This window comes from Colletes gigas, unplaced genomic scaffold (assembly GCF_013123115.1).
Source record: "Colletes gigas isolate AHSC1104 unplaced genomic scaffold, ASM1312311v1 Colletes_gigas_Sc00019, whole genome shotgun sequence".
Taxonomy (NCBI): domain Eukaryota; kingdom Metazoa; phylum Arthropoda; class Insecta; order Hymenoptera; family Colletidae; genus Colletes; species Colletes gigas.
Window position 1 is genome coordinate 1,834,897 of NW_025106648.1, and position 13,167 is coordinate 1,848,063.

The following is a 13,167-nucleotide window of genomic DNA, read 5'->3' on the forward strand; positions in this document are numbered from 1 at the left end:
CTTTACCCTACGCACAAACACGCAATCGTACCTAGAGCTCGAGGTGAAGGGGCCACGTGCCGGGGCCAAAGTTCGCGGGAACTTATCTCCGACGATTTGCTGTGCATTTATTTACCAACATCTCGTCCCAAACCGGCGGATCGGTCAACGGGCGAGAGTTTCAGAAATAGCCGTAAACAGGCCAATAAACCACCGAGGCGTCCCTGTTGCGGGCCACTCGACGACCTCCGCCAGCCCCTTCAGCCCCCGTTGCTCTTTTGTTCGCCACGGCGGGGAGTTTCACCCAGGTCAGGGGAAAGCAAAAGAACCGCGAACTCTGTTTGTCCGTGTCGACTCGTAACCGACGGCTTCATCGAATGTTTTTTCACTGTCAAAAAGAGAGAAGGAACAAGGCTTTGGAGACTCGAAACCAGCCTCGGTGGAAATTATTATTTGGATCGAAATTTCGAAGTTTGTCCATTGATCGGTGAACAAAAATTGAAATTCTTAGGTGGAATAGGAAATAGGATGAATTCTGAAATCGTACATGTTAACGAAAAGATGTTTTCACTGTCAAAAAGAGAGAAGGAACAAGGTTTTGGCGTCTCGAAAACAGCCTCGGTGGAAATTATTATTTGGATCGAAATTTCGAAGTTTGTCCATTGATCGGTGAACAAAAATTGAAATTCTTAGGTAGAATAGGAAATAGGATGAATTCTGAAATCGTACATGTTAACGAAAAGATGTTTTCACTGTCAAAAAGAGAGAAGGAACGAGGCTCTGGCGTCTCTAAACCAGCCTCGGTGGAAATTATTATTTGGATCGAAATTTCAAAGTTTGTCCATTGATCGGTGAACAAAAATTGAAATTCTTAGGTGGAATAGGAAATAGGATGAATTCTGAAATCGTACATGTTAACGAAAAGATGTTTTCACTGTCAAAAAGAGAGAAGGAACGAGGCTCTGGCGACTCTAAACCAGCCTCGGTGGAAATTATTATTTGGATCGAAATTTCAAAGTTTGTCCATTGATCGGTGAACAAAAATTGAAATTCTTAGGTGGAATAGGAAATAGGATGAATTCTGAAATCGTACATGTTAACGAAAAAATAGAATTGCATTGCTTTTTAATCCCTTCGCGACTATACCTAGATACACTAATTTATTGTTTCTTTTTTATTGCGAAGGTTATCGTCTATGCATTAATAATGGTGTATTCTTCCCTTTTGTTTGTTCCTGAGAGCCGTTCAAAACTCCTCTAAGTAGTCATGGTAAAATATTATAGAGGCTCGAAGATTCGAGGTGGACGTTTTGAGTTATAGGTTAGAAAATACTTTAAGTAATCGTAGCTAAGTGACCGTGGAATTAAAACGGGTTTATTGTAGATGGTCCTTCTGCTTTTGTTTTACAAGTAGATAAAAAATTATTATGATTATGGATTATCAGTTTAGATTTTAAATCTTTTGCTTTTGGTAGATTTTTCAGTTTTTTGCTGTACATTTGAAATACCAAATTTCTTCGAGAAAACAAAGCGAGAATTAGGAATATAAACAGTAGAATTTTGTTCACACAATACGGCGATAAGTTATGTAAATGGAACTAATGCGTCATTAATTTTGAAACGCAGATCCAAATAAGATATTTTAGTATAACACAGGTAATTTAAAGGTGCGTATAATTTATAGATTATAAAAATTCGATAATAGGAAAAGAAGCATAACTCCTCAATTTTGCTAATAAATTCGAATTAAAACGATTTTAGGAAAGGACACCTGCGTTACAAAAGCAGAGCAGAAAATCGTTTACGTAAGGTAGAAATGTTGGTCGGTAAAAGAATTAATCGTTCAATTTGCAATTCCTAATCAAAATACGTGTTCTTAATACACCGGATAATCGAGACCTCGGAGAACTGAATAATCAAACAGTAGTTAATCGAGGCTCTATTGTAATTGTAACTTTTACATTTTTTTTCTGAATATTGACCACTACCGGACACGCGATCGACTATCGATCTCAATTACCTAATATTTAATGGCTTTGCAACGAACAGGCGACGAATATAAAAACAGAGAAGTAATCACAATGACAAACGCGGGAAATTTCCGTAACATTCACTGGTTCTGTGCGCCGATGAAACAAGGTTGTTTCTGCAGTAGGTTCATTACCAATTCGAAATTAATATTCTAATCGCTGTCGAGCCTCTCCGTATGGAAATTTCGGAATCGTGACGTAGTCGACGTCATGCGGGCGTGTTCCCATGCTCTGCATACGGAGAACAGATACCTTGTCCCGTTTAACACGTAAACGTATAAAAAACCTCGCGATAAGAAACGAATCGAAAATGATAGAACAACGTACGAAAGTGATAAACAGCCTTCAATAAAAATTACAATTTTAACACGTTCGTGTCACGCCACTTTTGCGTGACTTTACGTTTGTAATACGAAATTCTGATTGACAAACGTATCACTTTCAAGTGCACTGTGAAGCGAAAAAAATAATTTTTGTGCAAGACAGTACATTTCATCCGCGATGAGAAGTATTTTGAAAAAAATGATCGTGTCGATAAAGTGTCCAATGGTACGTTAATACTACCAGAGAATGTTTTCATCCATTATTCGAACAAAATTTCGCCTCTACGCAATACGAAAGAAGCTCTCTAATTCTCTAAAAATCAATTTCCACTCCACTGTTCGTAAAAATTACAGAAATTACATTTCACGCGATACGAATGGAAAGATCGTGTCGATAATCTGTCAAATGGTACCGGAGAATGTTTCCATTGGTGAATCGTTTCGTGAAAATGTTCGTGCATCGAGAATAGTAAAATCGCGCACGTGTTCGGTCGACCGCGTGTAAAGGGACGCTGCGCGGCAAACGTGCGCAGACGCGAAGGCGGGAAATGCGCGTCGACGTTCGTCGAATACGAAGCGCGCGAAGCGTGCACACGCGTGCACTTTCCGCCCGACGCCCACACGCGTGATCCTAGAAAAACGACGGACGCGCCACCCGCGGAGAAAGATTCACACGCGCGTGGTCGACGAAACGCGTGAACGTAAAGGTCGATTGGTGATTTACCTTTCCTCGGGTTAGGTCACTGTCACAGACTGCCGAAATTTCAGGGGACCGAGCATAAACGAATGCCTGGGACGGAACGCGCACGTGTTCGTGTGGCGGCGTGACGCGCGTGTACTGAGACGTGCCACGCGATGTGCTCGAGAGTCAGCGCGATCAAGCGTGTCCCGTCGGGCGTGCACGGCTTCCATCGGTCACCGATAACGACCGAATGCCAGATTGGTCCGTCACAAACGCGGAGGATCGTCCCGTTGCTAACGATGACCCGCTCGAATCTATCAGCTGTCTGGTTCCAAGCTTTTAAGGGGCCATTCTACCTTGTAGGCATGAAAAATACGTGTTTCTTTGTGATTTTTTTTTGCGGGTTATTAAAGAGCGATTAATTCCGGATTTTGTAGATACATTTATTATATATTTAGCTATATTTACGAATTTTTGCAACGCATAATATCTATTGATTACGCTGTTTTTGTTGATCATCAAACAACAGTTTTTACGAACGGCACCCGACTGCGTACGTGATATCTTGCGAACAATTTATTCGAAATCCTAAAACCAACGATATTCTTAATATAGATGAGTGTGGTTATAGCATGAACTAGGATCTTTTCAAAAAAACAAAAAATGGCAAAATGGCAGCTATTTTACGAAAAAATACTGAATATTTTCATATATTTGGTTGCTTTTTTGTTAATAAAAGAAAAAGTATTGCATATATCGCAATTATCCTAGTTCATGCTATAGGGAGACCAGTTTTGAAGATACTGTATAAATTTGATGTTGATATCTTGAATAGTTTTTTAGTTATCACGCACGCAGTGCCGAAAAATGTAGTTTCGAGAAAAACAGCTTTAAAGTTTCACATCGTGTTGTTATACCTGCGCGCGGTACATTTCAGCAGGCTATAACTTCGTTAGTTTTCAGAATTTCAATTTAATATTTGGTAGACATATTTTCGAGACTACATACTAAAGGAAAATGCAAAAAAAAAAATATCGATTTTTTTAATCCCACAAGGTAGAAAGGCCCCTTAAGGGGTCTGGTACCTCTAGCGGTATGGAAATCGGGGCATTTTTTTAAGTAACACTGAAGATAAAGTAAGCATTCAATTATCCTGAAACTTTGCACTGTATTTAGGTATAACAAATGTTGAAAAAAACCCTTGGCAATGTTTAAAAAATATTTATAATTAAGCCTACACAGCGCCATGTTCCCGAGCCACTTCTTGTTTTGATGCCCAGCTGGTGTGCAGGATTGTGGTAAAATGGTTGTTATGTACAACAAAAACCGAAATATTCCATTAACTATGATAAATGTCCTAGGCATTGACGATGAGACATTTCAATTTATATAAAAATGAACAATGTGGCAGATATTTGAAATTTAAAATCGAATTTTAACACAAAAACGAGTTCTTATTACCAGTATTTTGCAGAATTATTTGACAATTTTGAAATAAACGGATCGTCAATGCCTAATAAATATAATAGTAAAGATAACTGTAAATTTTCAAAGCAATTGATTAATTAAAACTGGAGTAATGCTGCACACCGTTTTGTAAAACATAGTTCCGAGGAACATGCATTTAATGCGATACAGGACGCAGATACACGTCATCGTTTGGGGCTCTAAATTTTCAGCAAAAACATTGTTCCGACACAGAGACCTTTCGCATAATGTTTTTAAGGCTTCAAACTATTATTTAAGCCAAAAAAAAAATCGAATTTTTCAATATTCTAGAGTTACCAGACCCCTTAAGGGGAGATTCTCGCGTAACACCGCTAAAATTACAATTTTTTATTTTTTTCCTCAAGAATTAAAAGTTCTATTATACTAGACTTTTAGGTATCTGGAGAGGGACCCTTGAACTGTACGAAAATATTTTTTTAGTCCACTTTTTATTATCCTTTATTGAATAATAGTTACTCCTAACCAAGTTGGTGTATAGCGTAGCATCCCTCCGCAAGTTTAAACTAGTAATTTTTTTTCGTAAAGAATTAATAGTTCTACTGTACTAGACTTTTAGGTATCTGGAGAGGGACCCTTGAACTGTACGAAAATATTTTTTTAGTCCACTTTTTATTATCCTTTATTGAATAATAGTTACTCCTAACCAAGTTGGTGTATAGCGTAGCATCCCTCCGCAAGTTTAAACTAGTAATTTTTTTTCGTAAAGAATTAATAGTTCTACTGTACTAGACTTTTAGGTATCTGGAGAGGGACCCTTGAACTGTACGAAAATATTTTTTTAGTCCACTTTTTATTATCCTTTATTGAATAGTAGTTACTCCTATCCAAGTTGGTGTACAGCGTAACATCCCTCCACAAGTTTAAACTAACAATTACTTTATATATATCAATGTAACTGTTCGAAAGTGAATGTAATCTTCTATTAGTTTATTATTTTTTAAATGCTTCAAAGGAAAGTTGATTTTCATTTACCAATTTGGTAAAAATGAAAATCAAGTAAAATAATTCGGTTGTTGGATTGAGAGTACAGTTAAGGGTTAAGGCTGGTTGATTTCTATTGATACTGTGCCTATTTTAAATAAAAAATATGGAAAATGTATAAAACTATTGCATTTTGAAGAAACAATTTTTTTTGGTATACAAATTTTTTTTTGGTATAAATTTTATTTTAGTATACAAATTTTTTCTTCAAAATGCTCTAATTGTTTAAATTTTTCAATATTATATAGTATATTATACAGTGTAAAGGTATCTGTTCGTCCTGAAAGTCTAGTACAATGAAACTTTCAATTCTTTACGAAAAGAATTAAAAATGAAACTTTAATTTTAACGCTGTTACGCGGGAATCCCCCTTTAATCCTGTTACGTTCCTCGATTCATCACACTTAAGGTCTTCGAAATAAAAATATCCCAAATATGGGAAATTGTTAGGTCGTCCCATATGTTCGTGCCAAATTTTTTACTACAACTCAAAACAATGTTTTAAACATATAATCGAATTTTATGAAAAACAGTAAACCTCTTCTCTTTCGATAACTCCCTCCCCTTCCTTTGGCAAAGCCATTGTATCGTCGCTACAAAACTTCTTTGATTTTTTATTAAAATGTAGTTTAACAATTTTCATTAAAACGTTGAAATTTTAATAGTTTAAAACATTCAAGACTTTCAGGAATTTCAAGCTTCGTATTTTTATAGTTTTAAAAACTTGGAGTTACTTTTTCTCTCTAAAAACGAGTAGTATGATGCAACGGACATAGAAAGCCGCCTGCATGAGGAATTCGAAGGTCCTCGGAAGAATTCCGTGCCAAATCGACCACTTTTTGCAATCGATGTCAGGAATATTGATTAAATTGAAATATAATATAGTCATTGTGAAATTAGGAATACCTATTATTTGGAATTAATAATTTTCACTAAAAACCGACTCTTCCAAGCTTGTATCGTTTCTTTCAAATAAATCCTATCGCCAATAAACTTTCAAATAATAGTGTCGTTAGAAATATTATAAAATAACGAGTACACCGTTAATCTATGAAACATTTCTATATTTCACGCTAAAAGGGCAAATGTTGAGTATATTCTTAGAACCGAGAAACAGATGTGGCAAAGTTTAACTACTTTCCATTTCCGAAACAGTAAAATTCATCTGTTTATGCAGAAATTAGTGGAATTTTTAACGGAATACACCTCGTTCTCTATTTTCTTAGAACAGAAAATCGTTAAAAATTTTAACAGTTTCGATCGACTCCGAGTTATCGAGGTGTACGTTTTGCAACAGAGTTAACGAGACACCCTGTACATAGGTGGAAAGACATACCGTAGAATAATTCGATACTAAATTATCAATTTCGAATGTAAATGCATCGATAGTATCGATGCATATTTCAGTCCCATCATTAATCTCGACCTTTCGTTGAGCGTTCGCAATCTCCTTCTCACACCGATCGATCCAAGGAGATTTCGTTTGGACAAGACCGTTGAAAGTGATTCAGTAATGATGAATGTTACACGCGATAAATAATGTTCGCCGTGAACGCAAGAACGACAGATTCTGGTCGTGCACGGAACGCAATAACATCGTTCGATGTTAGTCTGAATTCCTGATGCACAACAGTAAATGTGAAGTAGAGTTCATGGATACCTATAAAAAAGTACTCAACAAAATTTCCGTAGGACGACAAACAAATTTATTAAAAATAAAAATGAATTATTAAGAAAAATCGACAGGGGGAATGTGCTGCAATTTTTCGACGAAAAAGAAAGGTTCAAACTGTTCTGAAAAAATTATTTTTGGTTGTGGGGCTCAATTACAATCATTTTTGGTCATTACACATACCCCCGAAATTCTATCCACTTTTGAGAAAAAAATTCAGTAGGTGGACATATTTTTCGACAAAATTAAAAAATTTCAAATCGTCCTCAAAAAAATTATTGCTGGTTGCAGGGGTCAATTATAATCATTTTTGGTCTATAGACATACCCTCGAAATCCTACCCACTTTCGAGAAAAAAATTCGGAAATGTGTGAAATTTTTCGACAAAATTAAAAGTTTCAAATCAACCTCAAAAAATTATGTTTGGTTGCAGGGGTCAATTACAATCATTTTTGGTCATTACACATACCCCAAATCCTACCTACTTTCGAGAAAAAAATTCGAAAATGTGTGAAGTTTTTCGACAGAATTAAAAATTTCAAATCGACCTCAAAAAAATTATTGTTGGTTGCAGGGGTCAATTATAATCATTTTTGGTCTATAGACATACCCTCGAAATCCTGTGCACTTTCGAGAAAAAAAATCGAGAAGGTATGAAATTTTACGATAAAATTAAAAATTTTCAAATCGTTTTGGGAAAATTATTTTCGGTTGAGGGGGTCAATTACAATTATTTTTGATGAATAGGCATACCCCCGAATTCCTACCCACTTTCGAGACAAAAATTCGAGAAGGTATGAAATTTTTCGATAAAATTAAAAAATTTCAATTCGTTTTGGGAAAATTATTTTCGGTTGAGGGAGTCAATTACAATCATTTTTGGTGAATAGGCATACCCCCGAATTCCTACCCACTTTCGAGACAAAAATTCGAGAAGGTATGAAATTTTTCGATAAAATTAAAAAATTTCAAATCGTCCTCAGAAAAATTATTTTTGGTTGCAGGGGTCAATGATAATCATTTTTGATGGATAGGCATACCCCCGAATTCCTACCCACTTTCGAGACAAAAATTCGAGAAGGTATGAAATTTTTCGATAAAATTAAAAAATTTCAAATCGTCCTCAGAAAAATTATTTTTGGTTGCAGGGGTCAATGATAATCATTTTTGATGGATACACATACCCCCGAAATCCTACGTACTTTCGAGAAAAAAATTCTTTACCAAAAATATACTGTGGGGCCGAAAATGTTTCTATAGCTTTGTAACGAAGCCTGAATCAACAAGTTAGTATCCTTGATTTTCGTCTTATTTTGGCCTCTAGAATTTTTGCCAAAGAAAAGGGACTTATCAAACGAGAAGAGTTTACTGGTCTTCATAAAATTCCACTCTATGTTTAAAAAAACGCAGTATGAACATATGGGACGATCTAATATTTTTTATATCGTCGCAATTGCGAGAGTTATTTATTACTTTCGGTTCGAAATAATAATTTTCGGAACCCTTCGAAGCCCCCAGAATCGATACACGGTGGCGACGAAATCGAATAGTCGCGCGTAAAAAATGTCGTCACGCGCAGGTTCCGTCGATCGTCGATAAGAACACTGGAGGCGACTGCCCGATAACCCGTTTCAGCGGGAGATTGCGCGACCACCGAACCACATGGCAACCCGTTTTCGTCGTTTCTAATCGCAAGACACGGTGATAGTGGTCCCCCGAGTAACGTAACGTTGGTAAAAATATTTATTGACATTACGAGCCAGGCGCACAGGTAGAAACTGATAACGTCTCGTTAACATAATTAGAGAGTTAAAGTCGTCCTTGTCCCTTCCTTTTTCAGTAACAGCAATGTTAAGAATGCACTCGTTCGGATGCAGCAATCGAACGTTATGAAAACATTAATTGCGTATTCAAAAACATCGATCAACGCTACGTAAAAACTGCCAACAACATTCATACACAGTAAACGGTATACCCTGATGCAAAGATCCGATCATCTAAATATATTGCATGATCGGTCATTCACTTTCAACTACGCACTAGATTTCACACGGAACGCAAATATCGTCAGATTTTCGAGATACAAAATATTATGCAAAATGTGTTTAAATCGATGATATTAGATGCTACACTTTTCACGACACTGTATATGTACCCGTGGCACTGGTATTTTCTTATGTTAGCACAATAAATAAAATAGTAACGTCACCTCGATTCATTCGGATCTGGTCTTCGGATTTAACGAAAATTCGTCGATCCAGGTGTCAGGCGTTTGAAACTGGTTCGAGCAAACCGCTCGCGAGTTTCGACTCTACTTATTCCCGCGTTAAAGGGCGGCGTGCTCGAGTACACGTGCACGAAACGTAACCTCGCGTCTGGTGGCTCGAACTCGCCGCGCGCGTAGAAATACGCACTGGATAGCTCTCTTTTCGCGCCGAGTTCCGCCTAAGAAAACGTCCTAGTCCTTCTAGCGGCGGCACGGCGTGTTTCCTTCGTGAAAACGTTCAAAACGTGTCGACTGGCGCGATAAGTTTCATGGTGGATCCCCGATTACCGCCAACAATAGCCCGCGCGATAACTATCGTTTACAGGGATCTGTTCGCTCCTCCAAACAGCGTTCTTTTTACCGATGATTGGTCATCGCCGCGATCCGAAAACGCGATATCTTCGTTACGATCGACGTGTCACAGAGAAACAATGCACCCCGTGTTTCGTGTATCGCGTCAGCGAACCTTCACCGAACTGCACTCACGTGTGTGTCATGATCGTCGACGAACTTCGATTTCACGCCCGCAGCTTGGTGTCGTCCGCCCCGCCTGAAGAGAAAACGAGCCAACCGATCGAGAGAGCGAGTACCTAGGAATAGAGGAACGAAAGTTTCGGGCGCGGGAAAAAATGAAAGAAGTCGATAGAGAGGAGGAGAGACGAAATGCACGAGGTGGCCGCAATAAACGCACGAGGACGAGTCACTTGCAATTCTCGCGCGATAGAACGGCCGCGGCGTTCATCTGAACTCTCCGTCCGTTTGGTTTCCCGTGCTTCGCCCCTCCTGTTGCACGGTGGCGCCTAAACGAAAGTGTAAGTTTACTTTAAGGTAGGTCGCGCCAAGAATATACGCCTATCGCGCGGCGAAGTCTCGGTCCCGTTTGTCCGGAACAGAGGGGGATGGGAAACGGAACGATCCCCCGGATGTGCTGTAAACAACCGCGCGGACGGATTTTTTGTTTGCTACAAGGTGGTATCCTAGTGGAGTTTCAGAATCCAACATTACGCCTATACAAAGATGAAACAAATTATGGGACTTTTTTCACTCGGAAGTCGAAATTTTTTGGAACAAAATTGCTACTGCTTGCTACTTTTAAGTTTGCGAGATTTAGGGGACGATTGTTACTAAATGTTGGCAAACCTAAGCAAGACGATAGCTGTAACACAAACGATGGGAATTAACATTGAAATTAATTTGCCAAAAAATTTAAAAATAATAATAATTATTCAGAGAAATTTCAAACCTTTTGTTTCGAGTAGACTCGTATATTTAAACAGAGATGTCCTTGGTGCCTGACGCCATCAACAATTCATTCATGTCAAGGAAATTTAAAAATGTATCTTGCCCCCGGAATATCCGAGGGAAGATGCAACAGAATCTAGAAGTAAATAATATAAACGCGATAAAGAGTTTCAGGCCCGAAAACATAGTCATAAGAATGATTAGTGAATATATTTAATCCATTTCAAACCATTTATATTATCACTCGTATGATACAATGATTTCAATAAATTCTTGATCGATCGTGTTTCTTCCGTGGAGTAACTTCAAGATGGCAGCAGTGGTGCCACGTGAACGCATGACTAAATACGACTAGATCATATCACTTTTGTAGTCATATGATTTCAATTCAAATCCTCGAGGGAAATTGAAGCGTATGAAACACTGCTTCATACTAAATCATACGATTACAGAAATATCACGCGATACCACCATTTTCCGAGTCACTCTTCGAAATGTGTTCGATCGAGATTTTATTAAGATCAATTACTATGTATGAACACGACCTGTTGACAAATTCAATACGGGAATCTGTTGTATTGCGTTCGGTTAGCAGACTGATAACAAAAGCATGAAGTGGCCTGCTATCATAATGCTATTGCAGAATCGCGACACGATAGCAATATCTCATGTTCTGATGGGTGGCAAATTGGCGGCAAAAATCTGTCATGGCGCCATAGTAACATGTCTACCGGCAAATTAGCGGCAAGATTTCAACAATAGAACCATAACCATACGTGGAGACACATGACTATAAAACTGTCACATAACCCCACTTAAGCTGCCATCGATCCCCTTTCCCTGTGTCAACAAATTGCTTACTTGTCGCGTACATCAAAGTTCATTTGCAACATTTCCACAAATTGTCCTTATATAATTTTTTAGATTATATAAAAAAAACTAAATTGCAAAGATTAAAACACAATCAAGTCACATTATACACTTATTAATAATTAACACGTCAACTGCCACATCAGTGTATAATTTGTTATATTAGTACCTTTCATTGTATTGTGTATTACCTTGTATAACTTTTAGTGTATATCCTGTAAATAAAAAAAAATATAGTTATTAGCTACAGGGGTTCTAAGGGAATAATGATTAGTCTTCTTCTTCTCGAGTTATTAAATCTGAAAAAAATATAATTATTATTCATTTTACATTGTGTTCTATAAACGTTCTTTTCGATATATTTGTATAAGTAAATAATTATTGTGAACGTAATTCTTTAAACTTCTATCGGGTAAAAATACTAATAAATCAACAAAAAAATCAAAAATATACTTTTATATACTTCACGCCCTCCGAGCAAGTCTTCTCGATCCGCCCCTAATCTGTTATGCATATATTGTTCTATCAGCAAAAGAAATACATATATTGGCGCGAATAAAGGTTATTCGCGCGGTCATTCCGTGCTTGCAACGCTACACTTCAGACATTTTGGCGCGCTTGACCTCTTTAATGCTTCGTATTATACAGGCTGATACTTGTAAAAACGACTGACGCGAGCGATTATCGCTGAAGTTCGAGGACACATTGAGAAACTTCACACCGAAAATGTTTGAATCGATAGGACCTCTCAGAGGTTAAGAGTGACACGGATCACTTACCTTTTAGTAGTCCTCGGTATATTAAAAGAAAATCTATTTCGTGTAATATTTTTAGTACAAAGACCAGTATTATTGCGTTTTGTCACGGATCTGCTAGCTGAACTCATCAATAAGGCTTATCTGGCAGATACTGCACTCAATAAATACTCTTTGATGTGTTTATTAGTACACAATTAGTTCAGACTGATTATTAAAATGATTAATGGTATTGTGTCTAAAGCAGGGAATCCAATTAGCAGAACAAAGACAAAACGCAAATCATGTACTCATTCTGAATGCAAAAGAATCTCTTTTCTATCTTTTGTATGTAATCTTGAGGCTCCCATAAGTGTGAGATGGAATTAAAATGATTTGGCTGGACCACCCAATGGTAGGAACTGGAAAAGGAGAGGGGGCAGTCAATTAAACTGGAAACAATTCAACTGTCACCAAGGACAACTTCATTGCTCCATAGCCAAAAGAAAGAGTAGGGTTTCTTCCTTAGATGCTCTTTGATATCCAATGATAAATAAAATAATGTGTGTTTCTTCACTGTTTCATTACTATGCATGAAGCACATTTATTTGTATCTCGTTCTCTTCAGGAAATCTAAACTCAGAAAGAAAAATATACATTATACAAAAGTATATTCAAACATAAATTAAGTAATAAAAAAGTTAATCAACACTACTTATACATATAGAAAAAAAAAACAAATTATCATGAACGGTTAAGGTGAAATGGAATAATTCTAATTTTACAGATTACAATACCAAAACGAAAATAATATTTTTACACAAGATCGTACGCCCGGAACTAAAAAATCCAAAAACTGTAAAAATTGGTTGGGTTAGAG

The 13,167-nt window shown here is 37.2% G+C and overlaps 1 protein-coding gene across 2 annotated transcripts in view; it reads right to left on the reverse strand.

Annotated features, from left to right (window-relative positions):
- LOC122400689 (monocarboxylate transporter 14) overlaps positions 1–9,586 on the reverse strand; it is a 46,717-nt gene extending 37,131 nt beyond the window's left edge. The window contains exon 1 of one of the 2 annotated variants that reach the window (XM_043402270.1): positions 9,385–9,586. The gene's annotated coding sequence lies outside the window, so the exon portion shown is untranslated. Of the gene's footprint in view, positions 1–3,055; positions 3,157–9,384 lie in introns of those variants that run through there. The other variant, XM_043402272.1, reaches the window with a different exon arrangement.
- Positions 9,587–13,167: the final 3,581 nt, after the last annotated feature.